Source organism: Microcaecilia unicolor, chromosome 2 (assembly GCF_901765095.1).
Source record: "Microcaecilia unicolor chromosome 2, aMicUni1.1, whole genome shotgun sequence".
NCBI lineage: Eukaryota > Metazoa > Chordata > Amphibia > Gymnophiona > Siphonopidae > Microcaecilia > Microcaecilia unicolor.
This window is the reverse complement of record NC_044032.1, coordinates 422354604-422377556: the sequence shown is the minus strand read 5'-3', so window position 1 is coordinate 422377556 and position 22953 is coordinate 422354604. Positions and strand designations below refer to the sequence as shown.

The 22953-nt window shown below is 40.8% G+C and overlaps 1 long non-coding RNA gene across 1 annotated transcript; it reads right to left on the bottom strand.

Annotated features, from left to right (window-relative positions):
- Positions 1–1592: 1592 nt before the first annotated feature.
- On the bottom strand, positions 1593–21226 carry LOC115462525. The gene is made up of 3 exons (XR_003940886.1): positions 21210–21226; positions 6801–6806; positions 1593–1675 (listed from the first exon to the last, which is right to left on the bottom strand). It is a non-coding gene; the product is annotated as an uncharacterized LOC115462525 (long non-coding RNA).
- Between the last annotated feature and the right edge of the window lie 1727 nt (positions 21227–22953).

Below are 22953 nucleotides of genomic sequence, written 5' to 3'. Positions count from 1 at the left end.
CCATGGTATGTTGAATAACTTGTAACTGTACTTCCAATAGAGGAAGAAAGTCCACTCAAAAAAAAGTTTTGCTCAGCAATGATAAGTATACATGAACAGTGTTGTAGGAGGAAAAGACTTGAGAGATCGCAGAGAGTTTTCAGCCACAAACTGAAGCGTGGTCTACAAATAACTGCTTTTAGCAATAAATCAATCACTGGTCTGAAAAACCTCCTTTCCACCAGTCCTTTAAACTTTAATCATGCTGCTTTACTTGAAATCTTCTCATGACAACTGCTTCATATTTTACTTTTCATTTACATTTTTCTAATACTCCAATGCTTCATAAGCCTTATAAACTTCAAACATTTCACAAAACTTCAATTGAACGCAGCAAATAAGCTAAGAAGCAAAAAATTCCCAGTGACACGTAGCTTTGTCTGTGAACTGCTGGATCCCAACAGGCACCCGTTTCACCGAGGCTTCTTCAGGGGATTCAATCCAGCTGTCACTGTTGGATCTTAGTATCTGCTCGAGCTGCCTTCCAAAATAGAGCTAGAGACCATTAGTACAGTACTAGCACCTGCATTACCTGCGCAGACTGATCAGAGGCCTGGAGCGTTGGAACAAAAGAGCAGGCAGATGAACAGCGCAAGTAGCATGCTAATGTAGTCAAGCTCATGTATTAATGAGGTCATTTTGTATTCCTCCCCAATGCTCAGAAAAGAGCACCCGAAACAAAACTGCCTTACCGCTGCAAAAAAATAATGCCAGGTCGGAGAAGGCAATAGGGTGTTGGAAGAGAGGATTTCTCATGATCCTCAGGCTTCTCGCATAATTTTTTTCTGCAAAATCTGCCAGTTTTGATTGCTTTTGGAAGCAGAAGGAAGCCCGTGCAAGCCCTTAAGCACTGGTCATGAGAAACAGCAGACCCAAGTGAAAGCACACATGGGTGTCTGTTTTCTGTATCTAAATTTAAAGCGAGCATGCTAAAAAAAAATTTTAAATGCTCAAAGTGAAAACACACATTGGCGTCTGTTTCCTGCATCTAAATATAAGTGTGCAAGGTAAAATAATTTTAAAACGCTTATATTTAGGCCGCAGGAAACAGACGCCAATGTGTGCTTCGCGCTTGGGTTTTACCAGGCACATGCACACAGGAGCCGAGCTTCCCATGGAACTCTTCTACACATGTGCCAAGCACAATCCTCCTGCCAAACTTCCTTATACTCAATGCTATGAGCCAGTGACATAGCTAAGTGGGGCCACAGGGGCCTGGGCCCCCATAGATTTGGCCCTGGGCCCCCCTGCCGACGACCCTCTCGACCCCCCCCTCCTGCCACCAACCCTCTCGACCCCCTCCCGCTGCTAACCCGCCGTCACCTACCTTTGCTAGCAGGGGACCCCAACCCCCACCAGCAGAGGTCCCCTTCTTCTGGCACAAGGCTTCGTTTAGTTTCTGAAAGATTGCTGAAGGATCTCATTACCAGATTGCTTCTACAATTCATTTCGAGATCCATTATCTTCCACGACATCAGAGATTTTACAAGACCCCTGAGGCAGGCCTTTGGGCCGAAACATGGCCATGTCGGGTCGTTTTTCAATTTCAATAAAGTTTCCTCTTTGGACCTACCTCACTGGTTTGTTTCTGTGTCTCACAGTTTCGTGAGGTCTTTTCCTCCTCCTTGTTGGTTTCCTTAATAAAACGTCTCCAGGATCATCTCCCGAGTTGGCTTGTCCATTAGTCAGCCTCTACTTCTGTTGGTTTGTTATTCAGAACAGTGCCAGAGTTTTGAGCATTGGGACCACGGTGCTTTTAAAATTAAGGATAAATAGACAATTGAAGCCTTTTCTGGATAGGAAAGCATTGATAATAATCACATATGTTTTTTTTTTGTTAAGTCTTCTGGATTATTGCAATGTTTTATACTTGGGTTTATCTTTGTGTTTAAGGAAACTCCAAATTATCCAGAATGCAGTAGGCTAGATTGTTGCTGGGGGGACTTTGTTAGAAACATGCTAGACCCCTTCTCTACCAATTATATTGGCTTCCTATGAAGGAAAGGGCCCTGTTTAAGTTGTTAACTCTAATTTTCAGTTTTAAATTTTCAGAAACAGGACTCTTTGAAGGAGAATTTGATTTCCTATATACCTACTAGATCATTACGATCTAATCAAGGACATTTTCTATCTATTCCTAGTATAGAGGTTACAAGAAGAGAAGGATGGCGTTTCCAAAACCTTTTGGGTTATTGGGCCATAGTTGTGGAACAAACTTCCCTTAGAGATTAGAGAGGAATGTTATGTTATTTAGAAGGAAGCTGAAAACATTTTTGTTCCCCCAATGATTTGAATCTTAGAATGTTAGATTGAAGTGGGTTGATTATAGCTGATTATTTTGTAATTTTGTCTTTATTATTTCTTTTCTGTAACTTTTATCTCTTTGTTCTGGACTGTTACTGTTTTATGTGCTTGTGAATCATTTTTAATGATCTATTTTGATCAGGAAAATGGTATATAAGTACAACTAAACAAATAAATATATCAATACATAAATAAATTGCCACCCCAAATTTTTCTCTGCAGAGATACCGCTGCTCTGCTGGCCTTCTCAGCCCCACCTAAGTCTGTTACCATTATTGTAGCTGAATAATAAAATTACAGCTGCTTCTTTTTATTTTGTTTTCATTATGCTTATCACATATTTGTTTTCAACAGATGTTGAGTGCCTGTTTCAAAGTATTCCTTAAAGAATGCTAAGAGTCCTGCTATATTGTTTAATTTCTTTTCTCATTCTGTCTAGACACTTAATTCATTCTACTAATGGGTTTGATTCCTATTTTGCCATCCTAGTGATATATTCTAAAAGATATTATTATCCGTATTGGTTGCCAACTTATCACCAGGAATCCCTCTGGTTTTGCTCCTAACTATTTGAATCACAACAATCTGAACATTGTGCCTTCTACTAAACATCATACTAAAAAAGCCTCCAAAACCTTTTGTAATAAACGGCACTTGATTAAAGTCCCACTGTCGAGCAACTTTACTTGTTCTTATTTTTCCTCTGTCTATAGGTTATGTCAATACTCAATCAGTTGTTGACAAAGCTGTAATGCTCAATTTGATTTTGTTATAATCTCTGAAACTTGGCTATAGGCAAAAGATGATCTTATTGTTCTAGATGTATGCCCATCCAGTTATTTTGTTCTTCATTTCCCTAGAGCTAAAAATAGGGAGGTGGTTTAGCTATCATCTGTAAATCTTTATTTGAGGTAAAAATGATTTCTGAATTTCAATAGCCTAATCTGGAAATTGCTACTTGTTCTGTATCTTGCGATTCTTCAAATTTTATATTATCCCCTAATTGTTGGATCTTAGTTGAGGCAGATCTTACCAAATTCATCTCCAATGCATGTATTAATAATGATAACATCATTATGGTTGGAGATGTTAATTTACATCTTGAAAACATTACCAACCAATATACCAAGAATTTTCTAGAATTCCTTAATGTTTGGCAATTCTCGCTTTTCAACGGAATGTCCTCTCGTTAAAGGTCATCAATTAGATATATTAGCAACTAAATTTACAGACCCAACTAACTACTTTTTTCATCTCAGATTTTCATTGGACCCCAATACCTTGGTCAGATCACAGTAGCCTGTTTTTTGAATTACACTGGAAGAAACTTAATTGTCATTCCAAATCTCGAAATTTGTTAAATTCCTTTAAAACTAGAGGTAAAATAGACCTTTTAAAATTCTGGTCCAATGAGTCATTCAGTGCATTACTTATCTCAAACCCTTCCCTGAATTTCCTTCACCAATGGAATGATACTTGTAAAGCAGTCCTTGATGTTATTGCACCTGTGACTGTCAAATCTCGTCCGAAAAGATTATCTCCTTGGTTCAATGATGATCTTTTATAAATGAAATGTAAATGCAGGAGACAAGAGAGAACTTGTCTCCTGCATTTACGTTTCATTTATAAAAGATTGGACTAAGGTCAAATCTACTGAACAATGGATTGCTTGGAAAAAAAACGTTTGAAAATCTACAAAGGTATGATCTCCAAAGCGAAAACCTCCTATTATTCCAAATTCATTGGTGATACAGTAGTCAACCCGAGGAAACTTTACTCATTAGTTAATACTTTATTGGGCACTCAACTAATAACCAATTCAACCATCCCACACCTATTGCCAACCACTTGGCTACTTATTTTAAACAAAAAATAGCTAAAATCAGACTAGAACTTAACAATACCCCTTTATCTATAGACTATTTCCTCTATTTACTTGAGACAGTCACAAACAGAAGGCAAGTTGCTCCACTTGAAGGAAAAACACCAAATGGGTAACAGTAGAGCAAAGGAAAGGAATCTCATGTAGATGGTGTTCAAAAATATCTTTATTAAAAGTCTCCCTCATTGTTTTTAGAAGACTTTTAATAAAGACATTTTTGAACACATCTACGCGAGGTTCCTTTCCTTTGCTTTATTTACATGATCCTTTATTGCCTCATTCTCAAGCAGACAGAATCTGGTCTGTTTTTCATCTATTCACTACTGATCAGGTCAATTACACATTACGCAAATGCGCAAATTCACATTGTCTGCTTGATACATGCCCTACTTATCTCCTCAAGTCAGCTCCTGATTTATTCTTACATCATTTGCACTCAAATCTTACTTTGACGTTGTCTCAAGGTTTCTTTCCCTCTGAAAATGGCAACATTATTTTGACTCCTATACCTAAAAATACCCAAACTAGCCTAAGTTTGGTTTCCAACTATAGACCAGTAGCCTCAATTCCTCTTCTTGTTAAAGTAATGGAAGATTTGTCATGTACCAACGTATGGAGTATCTCCAGCCTCTTGCCATTTTGCATAGTTTACAATCTGGTTTTAGGCACTCTTACAGTACAGAAACTGTACTTACCACCCTCTTAGCTAACGTTAGGAGAGAATTAAGTTTTGGCAACAAAATATTGATGCTTCAATTTGATCTATCTAGTGCCTTTGATACTGTTGATCATAATATTCTTTTAAATATTCTTTACTATTATGGAATCTGTGGAGTTGTCCTGAAATGGTTTTCTGGCTTCTTAAGATCTAGGTTGTATCAACTCAAACAATCAGGTGTACTTTCTTCCACTTGGTTTCCTGGCTGTGGGGTCCCTCTGGGTTCCCTTCTTTCTCCCATCTTGTTTAACATTATGATAATACCTCTTGGTCATCTTTTAGAAAAACACGGTCTTTCGACATACATATATGCTGATGATGTCACCATTTATATCCCATTCTCTAAGGAATTACTTGACATAACTCACATGATTAGTCTAGGGATAAACTTATGGAATCATGGGCTTCAAATTTCAAACTAAAACTTAATATGGATAAAACTAAGTTTCTAATTATACTTACCCCTTTACCTAAAGATGCAAAGAAAGGTACAAATGACCTAACCAATTATCGCCCAGTAGCATCCATCCCACTAATAACCAAAATCATGGAAGGCGTAATGATGAAACAACTCACGGATTACCTAAATAAATACTCAATTCTACATGAGTCTCAATCAGGATTCCATTCGAACCACAGCACTGAAACTGTACTAGTGACTTTAATGAACGCAATTGCAACTGGCAATAACATACTCCTCCTACAATTCGACATGTCCAGTGCCTTCGACATGGTCAACCATGGAATATTACTAAATATTCTAGAATACTTTGGAGTTGGAGGTAACGTTCTTAACTGGTTTAGAGGATTCTTGGCCACAAGATCATACCAAGTAATAGCAAACGAGGATATTTCAGCCCCTTGGACACCTGAATGTGGAATCCCTCAAGGATCCCCCCTCTCACCAACCTTCTTCAACCTAATGATGATACCCTTAGCCAAGCTACTAGCCAATCATAACCTCAACCCCTATATACATGCAGACAATGTCACGATTTATATCCCGTTCAAACACGATCTAAAGGAAATCACCAATGAGATCAATCAAAGCCTCCAAATCATGCACTCTTGGGCTGATGCATTCCAGCTAAAACTCAATGCAGAAAAACACAATGCCTTATACTCACCTCTCAACATAACACAAGTAACTTCACCACCATAACAACACCAAACTTTTCTCTTCCAGTCTCAAACAATCTGAAAATTCTTGGAGTTACCATTGATCGAAATCTCACACTCGAAACCCACGTGAAGAACACAACGAAAAAGATGTTCCACTCCATGTGGAAACTCAAACGAGTAAAACCTTTCTTCCCGAGATCCATTTTCCGTAACCTGATACAGTCAATGGTGCTAAGTCATCTGGACTACTGCAACGTACTGTACGCTGGCTGCAAAGAACAAACTATCAAGAAACTGCAAACAGCCCAAAATACCGCAGCCAGACTCATATTTGGTAAAACAAAATATGAAAGTGCAAAACCCCTAAGAGAGAAACTTCACTGGCTCCCACTGAAAGAGCGTATCGCGTTCAAGATCTGCACAATGGTTCACAAAATCATCCATGGAGATGCCCCGAGCTACATGCTAGACCTCGTGGACCTGCCTCCCAGAAATGCTAAAAGAAGAGCCCGCAAATTCCTTAATCTATACTTCCCCAACTGTAAAGTAGTAAAATACAAGCTAACACATGCGACTACCTCCTCCTACATGAGCACACAGCTATGGAATGCACTACCAACTGACCTGAAAACGATTAACGAAATAACTAACTTTTGCAAATCTCTGAAAACCTATCTCTTCAACAAGGCCTACAATGGGAATCCATAACTTAATCATAACACTGCACCACTTCACCCTATTCTGATAGTCATCTTTCTATAACTGTCTGTATAGATCTTTTTTCTCATCCCTGATCTTGTTATAACACCAATTATATCTGCTACCCTGGAATGGCGATGCCATAACAGGTTTTTGTAAGCCACATTGAGCCTGCAAATAGGTGGGAAAATGTGGGATACAAATGCAATAAATAAATAATAAATAACTAACTCTCACCATGCTATGAATCTTAGTAACTTTACTATTAAGAACAAAACCTATTCCCTTGAGTCATCAATGAAAATCTTGGGAGTCCCAATAGATCATTTCCTCATCCTTGAAAACTATGTCTCTAACCAGCTCATTTTCGAAAGAGGACGCCCATCTTCCGACACAAATCGGGAGATGGGCATCCTTCTCTCAAGGTCAGCCAAATCGGCATAATCGAAAGCCGACTTGGTCGTTCCTCAACTGCTTTTCGTTGCAGGGACGACCAAAATTCACGGGGGGCATGTCAGCAGTGTACCAAAGGGGCATGGTTAACAGATGGGCGTCCTCGGCCAATAATCGAAAAAAGAAGGGCATCCATGACGAGCATTTGGCCGAGTTTACTGGGTCCAATTTTTTTTCACGTCCAAGCCTCGAAAAGGTGCCCGAACTGACCAGATGACCACCGGAGGGAATCAGGGATGACCTCCCCTTACTAACCCAGTGGTCACCAACCCCCTCCCACCCAAAAAAAAAACAAATTAAAAAACATTTTTTCCAGCCTCTATGCCAGCCTCAAATGTCATACCCAGCTCCATGACAGCAGTATGCAGGTCCCTGGAGCAGTTTTTAGTGGGTACTGCAGTGCACTTCAGGCAGGCGGACCCAGGCCCACCCCCCCCCCCCCTACCTCTTACACTTGTGGTGGTAAATGGAAGCCCTCCAAAACCCACCTGAAACCCATTGTACCCACATGTAGGTACCCCCCTTTACACTTTAAGGGCTATGGTACTGTTGTATAGCTCTGGGTAGTGGGCTTTGGGGGGTTTGGGGGGCTCAGCACCCAAGGTAAAGGAGATATGCACCTGGGAGCAATTTTTGAAGTCCACTGCAGTGCCCCCTAGGGTGCCCGGTTGGTGTCCTGGCATGTGAGGGGGGATCAGTGCACTATGAATGCTGGCTTCTCCCACGACCAAATGGCTTGGATTTGGCCATTTTTGAGATAGCCGTCCTCGGTTTCTATTATCGGTGAAAGTCGAGGTCGGCCGACCTAAATGTCAAGATGGTCGACCTAAATGTTGAGATTTGGCTGTCCCCGACCGTATTATCAAAACGAAAGGTGGAAGCCCATCTTGTTTCGATAATACAGGATGCCCCACCCCTTCGCCGGGGCGCCCTTAAAGATGGGCGCCCAGTTCGATTATGCCCCTCCACGTTACTATATTACTATGTTGGCACTTCAACATATAATTGCTACATTTTACAAACCTTCATGTGTAAGTGCCACTAATTAAGTAGTGAAGTTGCAATTTTAACATGGTTTCATTTTGAAGGTGGGCAAAAGATACATTATTCCCTTTTGTACAGCCCGGGCTGAAACAAGCACATTTATTAAAACTATATGTTCTGTTGAAGCTGATGTGGAATTTTTTCTCCATATGCACGTATTGCCTTTGTGAAATGGGGAATACATGTGTAGATTTTAGTCCTATCGAAGTCCCACCCAAACTATGCCTCCTTGAAATCTCTACATGTCATATGGCACTGGGAAATGAGCAGATGCATGTATACTGTGAGTCTACTCCATATAGTCCATGTAAAGCCTGACCATTGCACCCTTGTTACCATGGTACCCACCACAGCTCCTGATATCCTGTATTAGCCATGTATAAGTCAAGTAAATTGGGTGCATTTCTAAAAAGGACGTTTTGCATTTCTAAAAAGGACATATTTAATTGCCTGTCACAGAGTGAAAAAGCATTACATGTATACCTTTGCTACAGAGAACAAGCAAAATAGTAAGTATATGAAGTACAGCAGTTCATTTTGAGGCTGGCATAGAGACTGGAAAAAAAATGATTTTTAATTAGTTTTTTTTTTTGGTGGGAGGGGGTTGGTGACCACTGGGGGAGTAATGGGAGGTCATCCCCGATTCCCTTCGGTGGTCATCTGGTCAGTTTGGGCACCTTTTCGAGGTTTGGTCGTTAACAGAAAGGGACCAAGTAAAGTCGGCCAAATGGTTGTCAGGGCCCTTCTTTTTTCCATTATCGGCCGAGGACGCCCATCTCTTAATCACGCCCCCGTCCCACCTTCGGTACAGCAGTTGAGGATGGCCAAAATCGGCTTTCAATTATGCTGATTTGGGCGCCCTTAGGAGAAGGACGCTCATCTCCTGATTTGTGTCGGAAGACGGGCGCCCTTCTCCTTAGAAAATAAGCTGGATAGTAACATAATAGACGACGGCAGAAAAAGACCTGCACGATCCATCCAGTCTGCCCAACAAGATAAACTCAAATGTGCTACTTTTTGTGTATACCTTACTTTGATTTGTATCTGCCATTTTCAGGGCACAGACTGTAGAAGTCTGCCCAGCACTAGCCCCGCCTTCCACCACCGGCTCTGTGGATGCTGTTTAGTCTGTGTCATTATTTTTTCAACATGTATATTTGCAAAATGGTTGCTCCCACTGCACGTCCTGGCAAATGCATATGCACTCCTGTATGAATTTTAGAAAAGGCTCTATGCTGGCTGATCTTTTTCTAAAATGCCAGCAGAACTGAGCACTTTTCCCTGAATTTTATATAGTTCGCGGCTGGTAGCTTGCATTTAATTGGGCATGTGCCCAATTTACAGGTATACCTTAATTGAGTGATGAGCCAATTAGTCTTGATAATTGGCAGATAATGGCCAATTATCACCACTTATTGGAAATAATTGGAATTTACATGTGCTTCTTTTTAGGCATATTCTAAAAAGAGGCGCATGCAAATTCCAACATGCGAAGCTGAAAATGGGATGCAGCCATGGAAGGAGTGTGGGTGTGTTGGGGAGTTACTCAAATTAATATGTGTTATAGAATTCAGGGTAACACGCCTACATTTAGGTGGGTATTTACACCAGGTTTTCAGGAGTGTAAATGGTCGCTCCTAAACGTAGGCACTTTCCCCCGGCCTATGCGCTATTTTGTACACCATGCTTTATAGAATAGCACTACATGCATTATTCTGACGCACTTACATTTTATATACCATTTACTGAATCTGGCCCTTTTTGAACCAGACGTCTCAATTCCTATCTCTATGTTCTAGGTACAATAGGGCTTCACCTGTAGTGGCTAGTGTGTAAAACTAGGAAACAATGAAAGACCAGATATTTAAAGAAAAGCAGATATTTGGGGAATGGTTCCATCATAAGTACATAAGTATTGCCATACTGGGAAAGACTAAAGGTCCATCGAGCCCAGCATCCTGTTTCTAACAGTGGCCAATCCAGGTCACAAATACCTGGCAAGATCCCCAAAATGTACAAAACATTTTATACTGCTTATCCCAGAAATAGTGGATTTTCCCCAAGTTCATTTAATAACGGTCTTATGGACTTTTCCTTTAGGAAGCCGTCCAAACCTTTTTTAAACTCAGCTAAGCTAACCGCATTTACCACATTCTCTGGCATTTTCATCTTATAGTTATAGGTTACAGTCATAGAGAGTGGAAACCTGCCAAGTTATAAATAAATAAAATCCAAAAATCTGTTGCACGGGAAACATATTTTCCTTTACTTTTTCCTTGCAATGCACAGCCAAAACGCAAACTCAAACTAGATTTAGTTGCTCCTAGTAAATTGCTCCCTCTTAATGTAGTTATGCTGTGGTGAAATTTAGAAGAAGCAATTTCAGAAAACTGCTTAAACAGAACTCCAGTAGTTATATCAGCATGCCCTAGACACCCAGCATAGATGACTACATGTCTGAAGGTCATCTTGGTTTGTCATCGGTTGTTTTAGCTTTTAACGAAGCCTGCACTGACGTCTTCTCTCTGCTTTTATGCTCAGCTCTTCTAAGATACATTTCCCTTTTGTAAGATACCGCTTGAAAAGAGGTCACCAAAGATCATTTCAGAAGTAAAATTAAATGTGATACATGTATTTTTCCAGGTGCTGACATGATTGTCAGCAGCCGGCAGAATAACATTCGGAGATAGGTTTTTAGCTACCTCCTCCAGCCAAATTGAAAAAAAAGAAGCTTATTATTGTTTCTGTGTCTGTCTGATGCCCTTATCCAAACTTCTGTATCATCATTGTAAAGTGATTTAAGCAATAAACAAAGTGGGAGAGCAGAGTTAGGTCTTTCTATGAGGGGATTGTGAAAAGGCAGATTGTACTACTAATGTTGAGATTCAGTGACGATAACCTGAATTTTAGCACTAGTGGGTCCTCATTTACTAACATGCATTAACTAGTTAACTTGCACTAAAGTGATTTAACACATATTAAGGTACTTATTTTAGAAGCACTATTTACCTTTCAGATGTGCAAAAGCTGGCATTTAGAATGTTATATTGCAGAAGCATCTAAATCCCAATTTTACAAAGCTGGGATATACACATCTAAAGATGAAGCACATGCATATGGCAATGGGGCATAGTCTGGGCATGCTTTGGTTGGTATCAAGGTGGACCATAAAGAAAAACAAATGCGCATACACATCTGTGCTCAAAAAGATCAAATTTGGGATTTACACCTGCTACCTGGGACATCTAGGTTTCGAAAAGGTCCTCATTTTGTGCAGCACTTCACTGGAGAGATTAGGGGAGGTTGCCCTCTGAATCCCCCAGTGCTTTCTGTCTCCCCTGCTTGCAAAACTGGCAAGGGATATAGGATTCTGGGACAGCTTAGGTGCTATAAACATTTATCCTGCCAATATTTAATTCAAGAAGAAGGTTATTTAAGGAGAATCATATGAAATTTATAGAAAATTGAAAAAAAAAAAGATAAGAAAAAAAATTGGAAAAAAAAAAGATCGTAATAGAGGAGTCATACGGGTAGATCAATGACGATGTGAGCTGCACCATTATTACACTGGGGCATGGTTCCCATATGGTGTATGCTGTTAAAAACTCTGAGGATCCCCGTTCAATAAATAATGCTGATTTATGAATGAATATTATGGTTAAACTGTGGTAGTAATTACTATCTATGAATTTAATATATTAGACAGTGTTTGGGATATTATTAGAATTGCATATTGATATAATCTCCACACTACAATTAAAAGGTCTTTTGAATTCGATTGCTCAAATATTTAACCAGCAGCAGTCGGCGGTTTTATAAATGCTGCCACAGGCAGAATTAGGTCCCAATATTCAATGTTGAGCACCAGCATTGACTATTGGTGGCTCACCAGAGTGCGTCAGGCCACTGACCCTTATGCAGGTCCAAGGCAATACTCAGCCGGGACCCACATGACCCCCTTAAGCGAGTTCCAGCTGAATATCAGTTGAGACCCTCATAGGTCCTGTGTCCATGTCCCTTCCACACCCATTCTCACCACTACAACAACTAAAGACCCCTCTCTTGGGCCTACCTGAATTCCCTAGTAATATGCAAGGAGGAATAAAAACCTGATATTTAAAGAAAAACAGGCATGGGCAATGAGAGCAGGAATGAACTCCACTTGCTCCTGCCCCTAGCAGCTACAGCAATTGTGGTTTACCTTCTTCCACCTAACTGGAGAAGAATGAGCCAATGAAATGCTAAGGGAGATTAAACAAGCTACTAAATTTGAAAACTCAAAAATAGGAGATTTCAATTACTTCAATATTGATTGGGCAAGTATCTCATCAAGGCATGCCAGGAAGGATAAGTTTCTAGCTACCATAAATGACTGTTTCATGGAACCAGTGGCCCTAGAAACAAAGGGGTCCTTTTACAAAGTGTCGGTAAGCCCAACATGGGCCTACCACACATTAACCTGGAAGTACCGCTGGCCTAACACAGCTGTCTGCGGTAGTTTTATCTTGAGTGTGCGCCATTTCTGGGGTGCCGGAAAAGTCGTTTATAGTGTGGCGTTAACCCGGCGGTAATCAGGTATCCCCATGCACTGCCTGGTTACCACAGGAGCCCTTACTGCCACCTCAGTGGCTGGTGGTAAATGTTCCCCCTCACATGGCCATGTGGTAAGAGTAATCTTACTGCATGGCCATTTTTTTTAGGGGCTTTTTACCTGCTGCGGGAAAAATGGCCTCTGTTACTACCGCAGGGCCCTTTTTCCTGCAGCTTAGTAAAAGGAGCCCAAGGAGAACTACTTTCAATCTAGCTCTTACTGGAATGTAGGATCTGATACAGTTGCATGCCAGCAGTGATCATAGCTGTCCTCTAAACTAAATGAACAAATAGTAACAGGAAGAACCCTCAGCAGCGAGACACCAACTCCCAAATTCTATACATAGTGCCTAGAGTTAGGCACTCAGTTCCGCACCCAGTTATAAAATAGGGTCAGTTACTTGTGTAACATAAGGCCCCTTTTACCAAGCTGCGGCAAAAGGGGGTCTGCGCTGGCATCAGCATGTGTTTTACTACGTGCGCCGAGGCCCCCTTTTACTGCAGTGGGTAAAAAGGAAGTCTCTATTTCCTGCAGGAAATGGCTGTGTGGCAAATAAAGCATAAGTACATAAGTACTGCCATACTGGGACATACCAAAGGTCAATCTAGCCCAGCATCCTGTTTCCAACAGTGGCCAATCCAGGTCACAGATACCTGGCAAGATCCGAAAAAAAGTACAAAACATTTTATGCTGCTTATCCCAGAAATAGTAGATTTTCCCCAAGTCCAATTTAATAATGGTCTATGGACTTTTCCTATAGGAAGCCATCCAAACCTTTTTTAAACTCTGCTAAGCTAACCGCCTTTACCACATTTTCTGGCAATGAATTCCAGAGTTGAATTACACGTTGAGTGGAGACAAATTTTCTCCGATTTGTTTTAAATTTACTACTTTGTAGCTTCAACGCATGCCCCCTAGTCCTAGTATTTTGGAAAGTGTAAACAGACACTTCACATCTACCCATTGCACTCCACTTTGGGGGGGGGGGGGCCCTTACCACCACACATTGAGGTGGCGGTAGGGGCTCCCACGCTAACCCGGTGGTAACCAGGCAGTGTGCGGCACTGCCCAATTACCACTGGGTACACTCCAGAGCTACAAAAATAAATATATTTTTGTAACGCCGGATATGATGGCGCTCTAGGGGTGGGAAGTACCACCAAGCTGCTGTGGTAACCCAGCGGTACTTCCTGTTTAGAGAGCGGTAAGCTCGCATTGGGCTTACCACTGCTTATTAAAAGGAGCCCATAATTAGTTACTTGACAATAACTTGTCACTTAATTGGAGATTAGTAGAAACTTCTAGCCTGATATTCAGCACTATTTAACTGGCCAGAATGACTGCTGATCAGTTAATTAGTGCTTGACCGGCTATCTGCCAGTATTCAGCAGGGGATAACCAGTTATCCCCCGCTGAATATCCTTGATTAGTGGCTAATGGATAGCCAGTTATATCACATGATATAATGGGCTATTTGCTGATTTTTAAACAGGGTTTAGCAGTCATATTTGGCCACATCAAACAGTGGAATATCTTTGGCTGGTTTGATGATAACTGGTTAAGTCTGAATTGACTTAGCCGGTTATCTTCAAACCGGCCAAAAATAAACCAGATATTCAATGCCAGTCACCAGAAACAACCTGGTACTGTGCCGGTCTAACTCCCTCGGTCTGAATATCAGCCCCATAATTCCTAATTGGTGCCAAGTGGAAATTAAGGCCAATTATAGCCAATAATTGTCTGTTAACTCCGTTCAACAACCAATTATTGAATTAAATTACGTGTGCAACTGATCTTATTCTATAACTTGCGCATGTAAATCTGCACACTCAATGGAAATTTGAGTGCACAAGTTGATGGAGATTGGGGTATGAGGCACTGTTTGGGCCTGGTTCTCCTCTTATTTGAAGGGGAGGTCTTTTCAGGTGTTTAGTAAAGGACAGACATCTCAAGTTATGACATTATCTAAAGGAGTTCCGCAGGGTTCAGCACTTTCTGCCTTGTTATTCAACATTTATATGTCATCTTTGGCTAAGGTTTGTTTTGATTTACAGGACAAATACAAGATCTACGCTGATGATGTTCATATTTATCCCAGTGCAGGGAGGTATGTCATGGTTATGTAATAAGTGGAAACAATGTATGATTGCAGTTCAGAGATGGATGCATTCTCATTGGCTTGTGTTGAATCTGAAAAAATCAGAATTGATGTTTTTTTTTGGAATGATGAGATTTTGTTGCAATGTAAGTCTGTGTGTGTGAATGATTTTGTTTTGGAAGTGAAAGATAAGATGAGAGTTCTCGGTGTGATTTTGGATTCTCAGTTATCTGTGCAAGATCAAGTGCTGTCAGTTGAAGTTTTCAGCTTCATCTTTTGAATAGGGACTTAAGTAAGGTCTGTTGTGCAGAGTATGGTGATCTTCCATATTGACTTTTGTAATGTTGCTAATATGGGTATTGCAAAGTCTAGGGTACAGGCGCAGCAGTTCAGAATGCTGCGGCTCGATTGTTGAGTGGTGTGTGTCGTTTTGAACATATAGGAGGAGATTCTATATATGGCACCTAAAAAACGTGGCGCTGAAATCAGTGCCAACTAAGCATATTCTATAATCGGCACCTAGTTTTAGGCGCCGATTATAGAATAAGCTTAGTTGATATTTCAGAGTCTAAATCTGCATGCATCCATATACAACAAAAACATGGCATAAATCCCAGCAAGAGCACAGATCCAGTTAAACAAATACCAGTTGGAGTCCGCGGTACCATAAAGCAGAGATCGAAACCTTGGCCAAAGTCGGGCCGTGGGTAGTTGGTATAGTTTTAACGTACAACTGGACAGCTTGAAAGCTAAGTCTCTTTATAAATTCATTTAGAAATAAAGAAAGAAAAAAAAAAATAAAAATAGGAGGTTTTTATGCCACTGATGAGTCCGTAGGCCTCCCTAAAGTTGATTAACATTAACAAAGGAGTGTCCCAGCGGTTACTTGAGGCTTTTCCTCCATTAAAGAACATATCACATTAATATATGTAGATATCTCATTTTGATTGGTTATTTGTCAACAAAACAGGTCTAGACCAAAACATCCAACTTATAACCCTGGATGTTTTTGTTTTGTTCTATTATGGCAGAAAAACACCCAGATCCCGTCCTTAACCCACCTGTGACACGCCGTCTTGTGATTTTTTTAAAGCACTTCAAAACTACCATTTGAATGTTTTTGTGCAAAAAACATCCTAATACAGATTTTTGCCACTTTTTGGATGTTTGCTCTTTTGAAAAGGATCTCCATAGGCTCCTAGCTGGCATTTGTGGGCAAGTATGCCAGTAAATGGTGCCCAGCGCTATTCTATAAATGCTTAGTCATGGATGCCGAATTCTACGCCCAACTTTGGGCACGAGGACTTACACCAACTGAAACCGGGTGTAAATCCTGGCACGTAAGTTGGGTGGACATGTGCGGTATTCTATAAAATGCTCCTGACCCACCCATGTCCCTCCTATGGCCACACCCCCTTTACAGTTACACGCAAATACACTTGATTGCTATCCTAAAACTACTACTACTACTATTTAACATTTCTAGAGCGCTACAAAGTGTACGCAGCGCTGTACAAACACAGAAGAAAGACAGTCCCTGCTCAAAGAGCTTACAATCTAATAGGAGCGTTAAATGTAATTTTGCACCAACCTGCTGTTTCAGTCCCATTTAAGCATCTTGCATCTGTTAGAATTTATTTTATTTATTTGTTACATTTGTACCCCACATTTTCCCACCTATTTGCAGGCTCAATGTGACTTACATAATACCGTAAAGGCGTTCGCCAGTCAGTTGATAACAATTACAAGGTTATGTCGTGGTCGAATGAGGTAGTTGTGTGTCAGGCATCATGAAGGTCAGAGGGAGTAAAGATTGTGTATTGTCCAGTATGATCATTGGTTATTGTGTGTTGCTGGGTGTGGGGATTTACGTTGTATTGGTGGGGTAAGCCTTTTTGAATAGGTTGGTTTTTAGTGATTTTCTGAAGTTTAGATGAGTTGGGCACCTAATTAGTGCGTTTTTAGCTCACGGTAGAAATCAGCTGGTGGTAAATGCTGAGGCACCCTGGCGTTTGCCACCTGCTGAGTTCTACCATGAGCTAAAAAAGTTACTGCGGCTTAGTAAAAAAAACTCCTTTAGGTACCATTTATAGAGTTTTTCAGTTAACATGTGTAAGTGCTGTAAATTTAAATGCAGGCCTTTATAAGGTTTTTTTTTTTTACACATTCTAAGTTATGTGTAGTCAACTCTTTGGGAACTATTATTTTGAAACACTTAAATGCCTGGCGCCACCACTGACTTCATATGTGCCTTTGAAATATTGTCCAGGAGATGTTCCCAGCTGGAAAGATTTGTTCCTTTTACATTTTATATTTTGTAGGGTTTCTTTCTTAAAAAAATTTTTTTTGTGAGATACAGTGCAAAGGTATCTAAGCTTTAACTCATACTTAAATGAAGCTATAATAATGTCAGGGGGTCCTGTGCTGCTGCCATTCATTGCATGAGGAGCTGGACAGTAAAACGCAATTAGCTAGCAAATGAGATAGCTCATGAGTCATGTTAGCCCTTGAGAGGTCAAAGAGTGAATCCCATAAAACATTTGCAATGGAAACCAATCCCTATAATTGACTTGAATGAAGCAAGCGGTGTCTGAAGAATAAATCCAGAATAAATTCCACACTGCAAATGGGAATCGATAGAACACTGACAATGGTGTTAACAGGATTCTTCCAGTCCACGTTTTTTTTATTCTTTTGTTTCATACAGTGAAAAGCTGTTATGTTACTTCTGTTATTTATAACACTTTTTTCTTCTGTTTCACAATGATATAGTAACACTAGCTAATATCTGCAAAATGTTTGTAATCAAATTAATATCTGTTGCAAAAATACTTCTGCAAATGCAGGATTTCTAGCTATTTTTTTTTCACAGACCATTTTTACAAAATCAGGAGTATCCAGATTGGGCGTGAAGGGAGAGAGGTGTGCTGCAGTCTTACTCTGTTTAATTTCCACTCCCTCATCCCCTCTCTACCCCAGTCCCCTTTCTTTTTTCCCAATAACCCTTACCTCATGCCCTTTTCGATCCTTCCATCTCTGGTACTCTCTGAAGTATACAGCTAACCTTATCACTAGTGCTCATCTCACATCTCCTTCTTCTTCCCTGGTACTGATCCCCTTCCTCTTCCTCTTTCAATCTCTCTCTCTCCTACACTCACTCACACACACACACACACACACACACACACACACACACACACACACACACTGCATTGCTTTCCTTTCACGGTCTTCCTAGTTGATCAACTCTAACTCTCCACTTTCTCATCCCTCCAGACAGACAGCCAGTCTCTAAAATCTTCTCTCAGCAATTTCCTCTCTCTATCTCATCAATGTCTCTTCATGCTGATCTCACTACAGACTGTGCATCTCACTAAGCTGCGTAAGCCAAAATGAAGTTACCGCACGGCTACCACGTGGCTCTTGCGGTAATTTCATTTTTGCTGCATATCTGATACGTGCGGCCGAAAAATAATTTTTGACGTTCGTATCGGACGCGCACCAAGTGGCATTTGGCACACTTAGGTCATTACTGCCCAGTTACTGTGTGAGACTTTACCGCTAGGTCAATGGGTGGCAATAAGGTCTCAGACCCAAAATGGACACGCGGCAATTTTCATTTTGCTGCATGTCCATTTTTGGCAAAAATTTAAAAAGGGCCTTTTTTACAGGCGTGCTAAAAAATGGATTCGTACATGCACAAAACCCGCGCCTACACTACCGCAAGCCTTTTTTCAGCACGCCTTTGTAAAAGGACCCCTTATTGTATTTATGGTTATATTTGATCATTTTACTATTGTTATGCTGTTAACAAAATTGTAAGATTTATGTTAAACTTTACCTGTTGTACACCACCTTGGGTGAATCGCTTTGTAAAAGTGGTTAATAAATCCCAATAAATAAATAAATAAACAAACAAACATTGGTCATTCTAACTTGCTAGTTACACACACATATGCAAAGAGTAACACCAGCTGTACATACTGTAGCAGGACTTGCATAGCTACTCCTACTCTAGCTGAGATAATATTCAAGTACCTTTCTGACCTAATGCACAACTTACTTGTCTTATTTTCTAACGCCTTTTACTCTATCTATATGTCCCATCTGTGCTTTCACCCTATGCTGTCTATTAAAATATGTTATTGTGTATTGTGTTGACGTAATATAGAATCCTAAGGCATACTTTGTATTGTTGTGTGATTATTTTTACTACTGTAATTGTCTCTGTCTATTGTCTACGTTTGACTTATTCTTCCTGTATAACACCTTGAGTGAATTTCTTCAAAAAGGCGGTAAATAAATCCTAATAGTAAATAAATTCTCTCCACCATACAATCTTAGCTTTTCTGTCTCTGATGCAGCCTACAAGGAAACGGTATCACCTCTTATAAGATGCAGTATTAGCAGTGGTCACAAGGTGTCAATGTTTCCTGGGCAAAAAGGTGGAGGGTAATTTTATAACAGGGGATCTTTAAAAACACTGGGAAAAGGCACATACTCGAGTACTGTATGGATCTCTATAAAACAGGCACCTACAATAATCCCAATTAGTGCACAAATATTCCTGCACAAATTTACATCTTCTCCAAAGTAGGTGCAACTATGGATATATATGCAATGCTGCTGCAGTCACACTCAAGCAAAGTCCCCCAAAACGCTTATGAATGATTTACATAAAAGTTCAAAACCTTGTTTACTACACATACATGTACACATATAAGCACACATGCCAGTCAAGGCTAGCATTAGGGGTGGACAAACAAGGCATTTGCCATGAGCCCCCTTGTTAGTAGGGGGCCTCAAACCTGCCTGAAGTTGAAAGAGGGACAGCCTGTAAGCAAGGTTTGGGGCCTTCTCCCTAGTGTCTGCCCTGGGCCCCATCATGTCTCCCTCACATACATATGAACTACAGAAACTCCACTCAGACCCCTGACGCAGGCGTTGAGCGCCATGGTGTATTGTGTTCAGTACTGGTCTCCGTATCTCAAAAAAGATATAGTAGAATTGGAAAAGGTACAGCGAAGGGCGACGAAAATGATAGTGGGGATGGGACGACTTTCCTATGAAGAGAGGCTGAGAAGGCTAGGGCTTTTCAGCTTGGAGAAGAGACGGCTGAGGGGAGATATGATAGAAGTGTATAAAATAATGAGTGGAATGGATCGGGTGGATGTGAAGCGACTGTTCACGCTATCCAAAAATACTAGGACTAGAGGGCATGAGTTGAAGCTACAGTGTGGTAAATTTAAAACGAATCGGAGAAAATTTTTCTTCACCCAACGTGTAATTAGACTCTGGAATTCGTTGCCAGAGAACGTGGTACGGGCGGTTAGCTTGACGGAGTTTAAAAAGGGGTTAGATAGATTCCTAAAGGACAAGTCCATAGACCGCTATTAAATGGACTTGGAAAAATTCCGCATTTTTAGGTATAACTTGTCTGGAATGTTTTTACGTTTGGGGAGCGTGCCAGGTGCCCTTGACCTGGATTGGCCACTGTCGGTGACAGGATGCTGGGCTAGATGGACCTTTGGTCTTTCCCAGTATGGCACTACTGATGTACTTATGTACTTATGAAACACGGCCCGTGATGGGTCTGTTTGAGGATTATTTTACCAAGTGTATTATTAAAAGAACTGTGTCCCTATTTTGAAGGCTCCTGGTACTTTTTTTTGCTATTTGGACTTTTGCGCCCTCTCTTTGTTGCAGTAGCATATATTCCACATAAGCAGCCACCACAGAATGGGGCCCAGAGAACCCACAATGTGGAGATAGAGGCAGAATGTGATAAACATTACTTAATTTTAAGGTTTCTATACTGCTCCCCACTAGCTTTCTTTATTTGAATTATTTGATCTCCCTTCTCCACAGAAGCACTGAAGTGCCTCATCTGCTGCTTGGCTGAAGTCTCCTGAAAATCTAAGGCTGACGGAGGAGGAAGGGGTGTCCTTTCCCTTCCACTATGGGGGCCCTCAGAAACATTTTGCTTTGTGGCCCTATGTTTGAGCTTACACAATTGACCCCCACAATTTTATAACAGCCATTTCCCACATTTTAAACATGTTTGACACACAGAAAATGTTTTACAATATTAACCCCCCCCCCACCACCACCACCACCACCACCACCATCAAGGGACTATTTCTAGCTCAGTAGATCCCAAACCCATGCTGGATTTCCCCCAGCCATCCGGTTTCAGGATATCCAAAGCGAATATTCATGAGATAGAGTTGAATATTGCTTCCTCTGCATGTAAATTTACTTCATGCATATTCATTGTAGAAACCTTTGTTTGTGAATCATCATAGTACCAGATAAGAATCTCATAGTTCATTGTCACTGTATACTGTGGCATTATAGGCTCTTCTCAATCTATGGCCATCCTCTCCCTCTTCCCTTACTACTGTCTTTGGTATCTGTCTCAAATGTGCTTGAATTCCAACACTGTTGTCACATTCTGCTGTTACTGTTTCTAGACTTCTGAGTTTGTTTATCTTTACTACTCATCTTGATAGACCACAATTGGTTACATATCACAACAGTAGAAGTAATTCCTTACCTTTTCTGTTAGTCTCCCTTCTTCCAATTTCATATATTGCCTCTTTCCTTTAAAATTCTCTTTCCATATAAAATGCTATTAATGTACCTTCTGGAAGCATGCCAGATAGTTGAATGTATAAACTCGCTTTCCCAGAGCATTCCCTGGTTGGGTAAAGGGACTGCTTTGAGTATTGTGCATTGAGTAAAATCTGAGTGCAGTCCCAGATCAAGATTCTCCAGTAGGGAGCAGCATTCAGTATGTGGTCCAGGGGGTCACAAACTGCCACTCAAAAGAGTCTGCAAAAAAGAGATATTCCAAAATAAGAAAATGTATATTAAGCATGTGTAGCAGGCTGCCAACATGTACTCTTTGGGCCCCTGCTCCAGAAAGATGCCAATCAAATTTGAATAAGCGGTAGTCTATGCTGAGAAGGTGCCCAAAATAGTTGAAGACTAGGCTTTTGGGAGGAACTAGAAAACTCTGAGTTAAAGGAGGAGCCATGTCCTTTCTTCCGATGAGGTGACCCAGAAAGGAGCATGTAGAATTACAATGGGTGAGTTACCCTACTCTGGGGACCACAAGAGCCTTGACTCCTTGATCCATGGGCTAATAACAAAGAGAAACAAGCACTGAGGTTGCCAGTCTGGCCCATATCTGTCCTCTGGTGCATATGGACAAGAGGGAGGCTTGTTCCCAAAAAAAGATAAAGCTAGCCAGTGGTTGTCATGGGCGTAGTCTGACTGTTTCATTTGGGGGGGGGGGGGGCAAAGGATGGGGCGTGGCATATTAGCATATTCATTTACATATATATATATATATATATATGAATATATATGAATATGCTAATATGGAGGAATGAAGGACGGGAGAAAGAACTGGCTTTTTTTGGAATAACCATAATGAATATTTATGAGATATCTCATACACATATATTATGGTTATTTCCAAAAAATCCAGCTCTTTCTCCCTTCCTTCCTTCCTTCTTTCCTCCTTACCCAGCACTTCCTCTTCCTCTCTGGTAGTATTTCCCCACCCCCTTTCCCATACCATGCCATACCATGCCAGTGTAGACCTTAGAAATGCATAAGCTCTATATGTAGATCCTTCAAGAGGTAGAGAAAAGGCATTGACCTGTCTCTAAAGAAATCAAATTTAAAGAACTTGTAAAGACATTGAACAGTATAGATGACAAGGGTTAACCCTGTGGCGTTCCACGAGGAGTCTATCAGGAGGAAGAAAAAATACCTTTCATATTAACTGGCAAATCTCTCATATCACTAGGCAAATCTCTCCTAATTACACCCTTCTCGTCCATCGCTAAGTCCAGACTCTGCTCCTTCTATCTCGCCGCACCTTATGCCTGGAATAGGCTTCCTGAGCCATTACGTCTAGCTCCATCCCTGGCTGCCTTCAAATCCGGGCTAAAGGCCTACCTGTTTGATGCTGCTTTCGACTCCTGACTTGT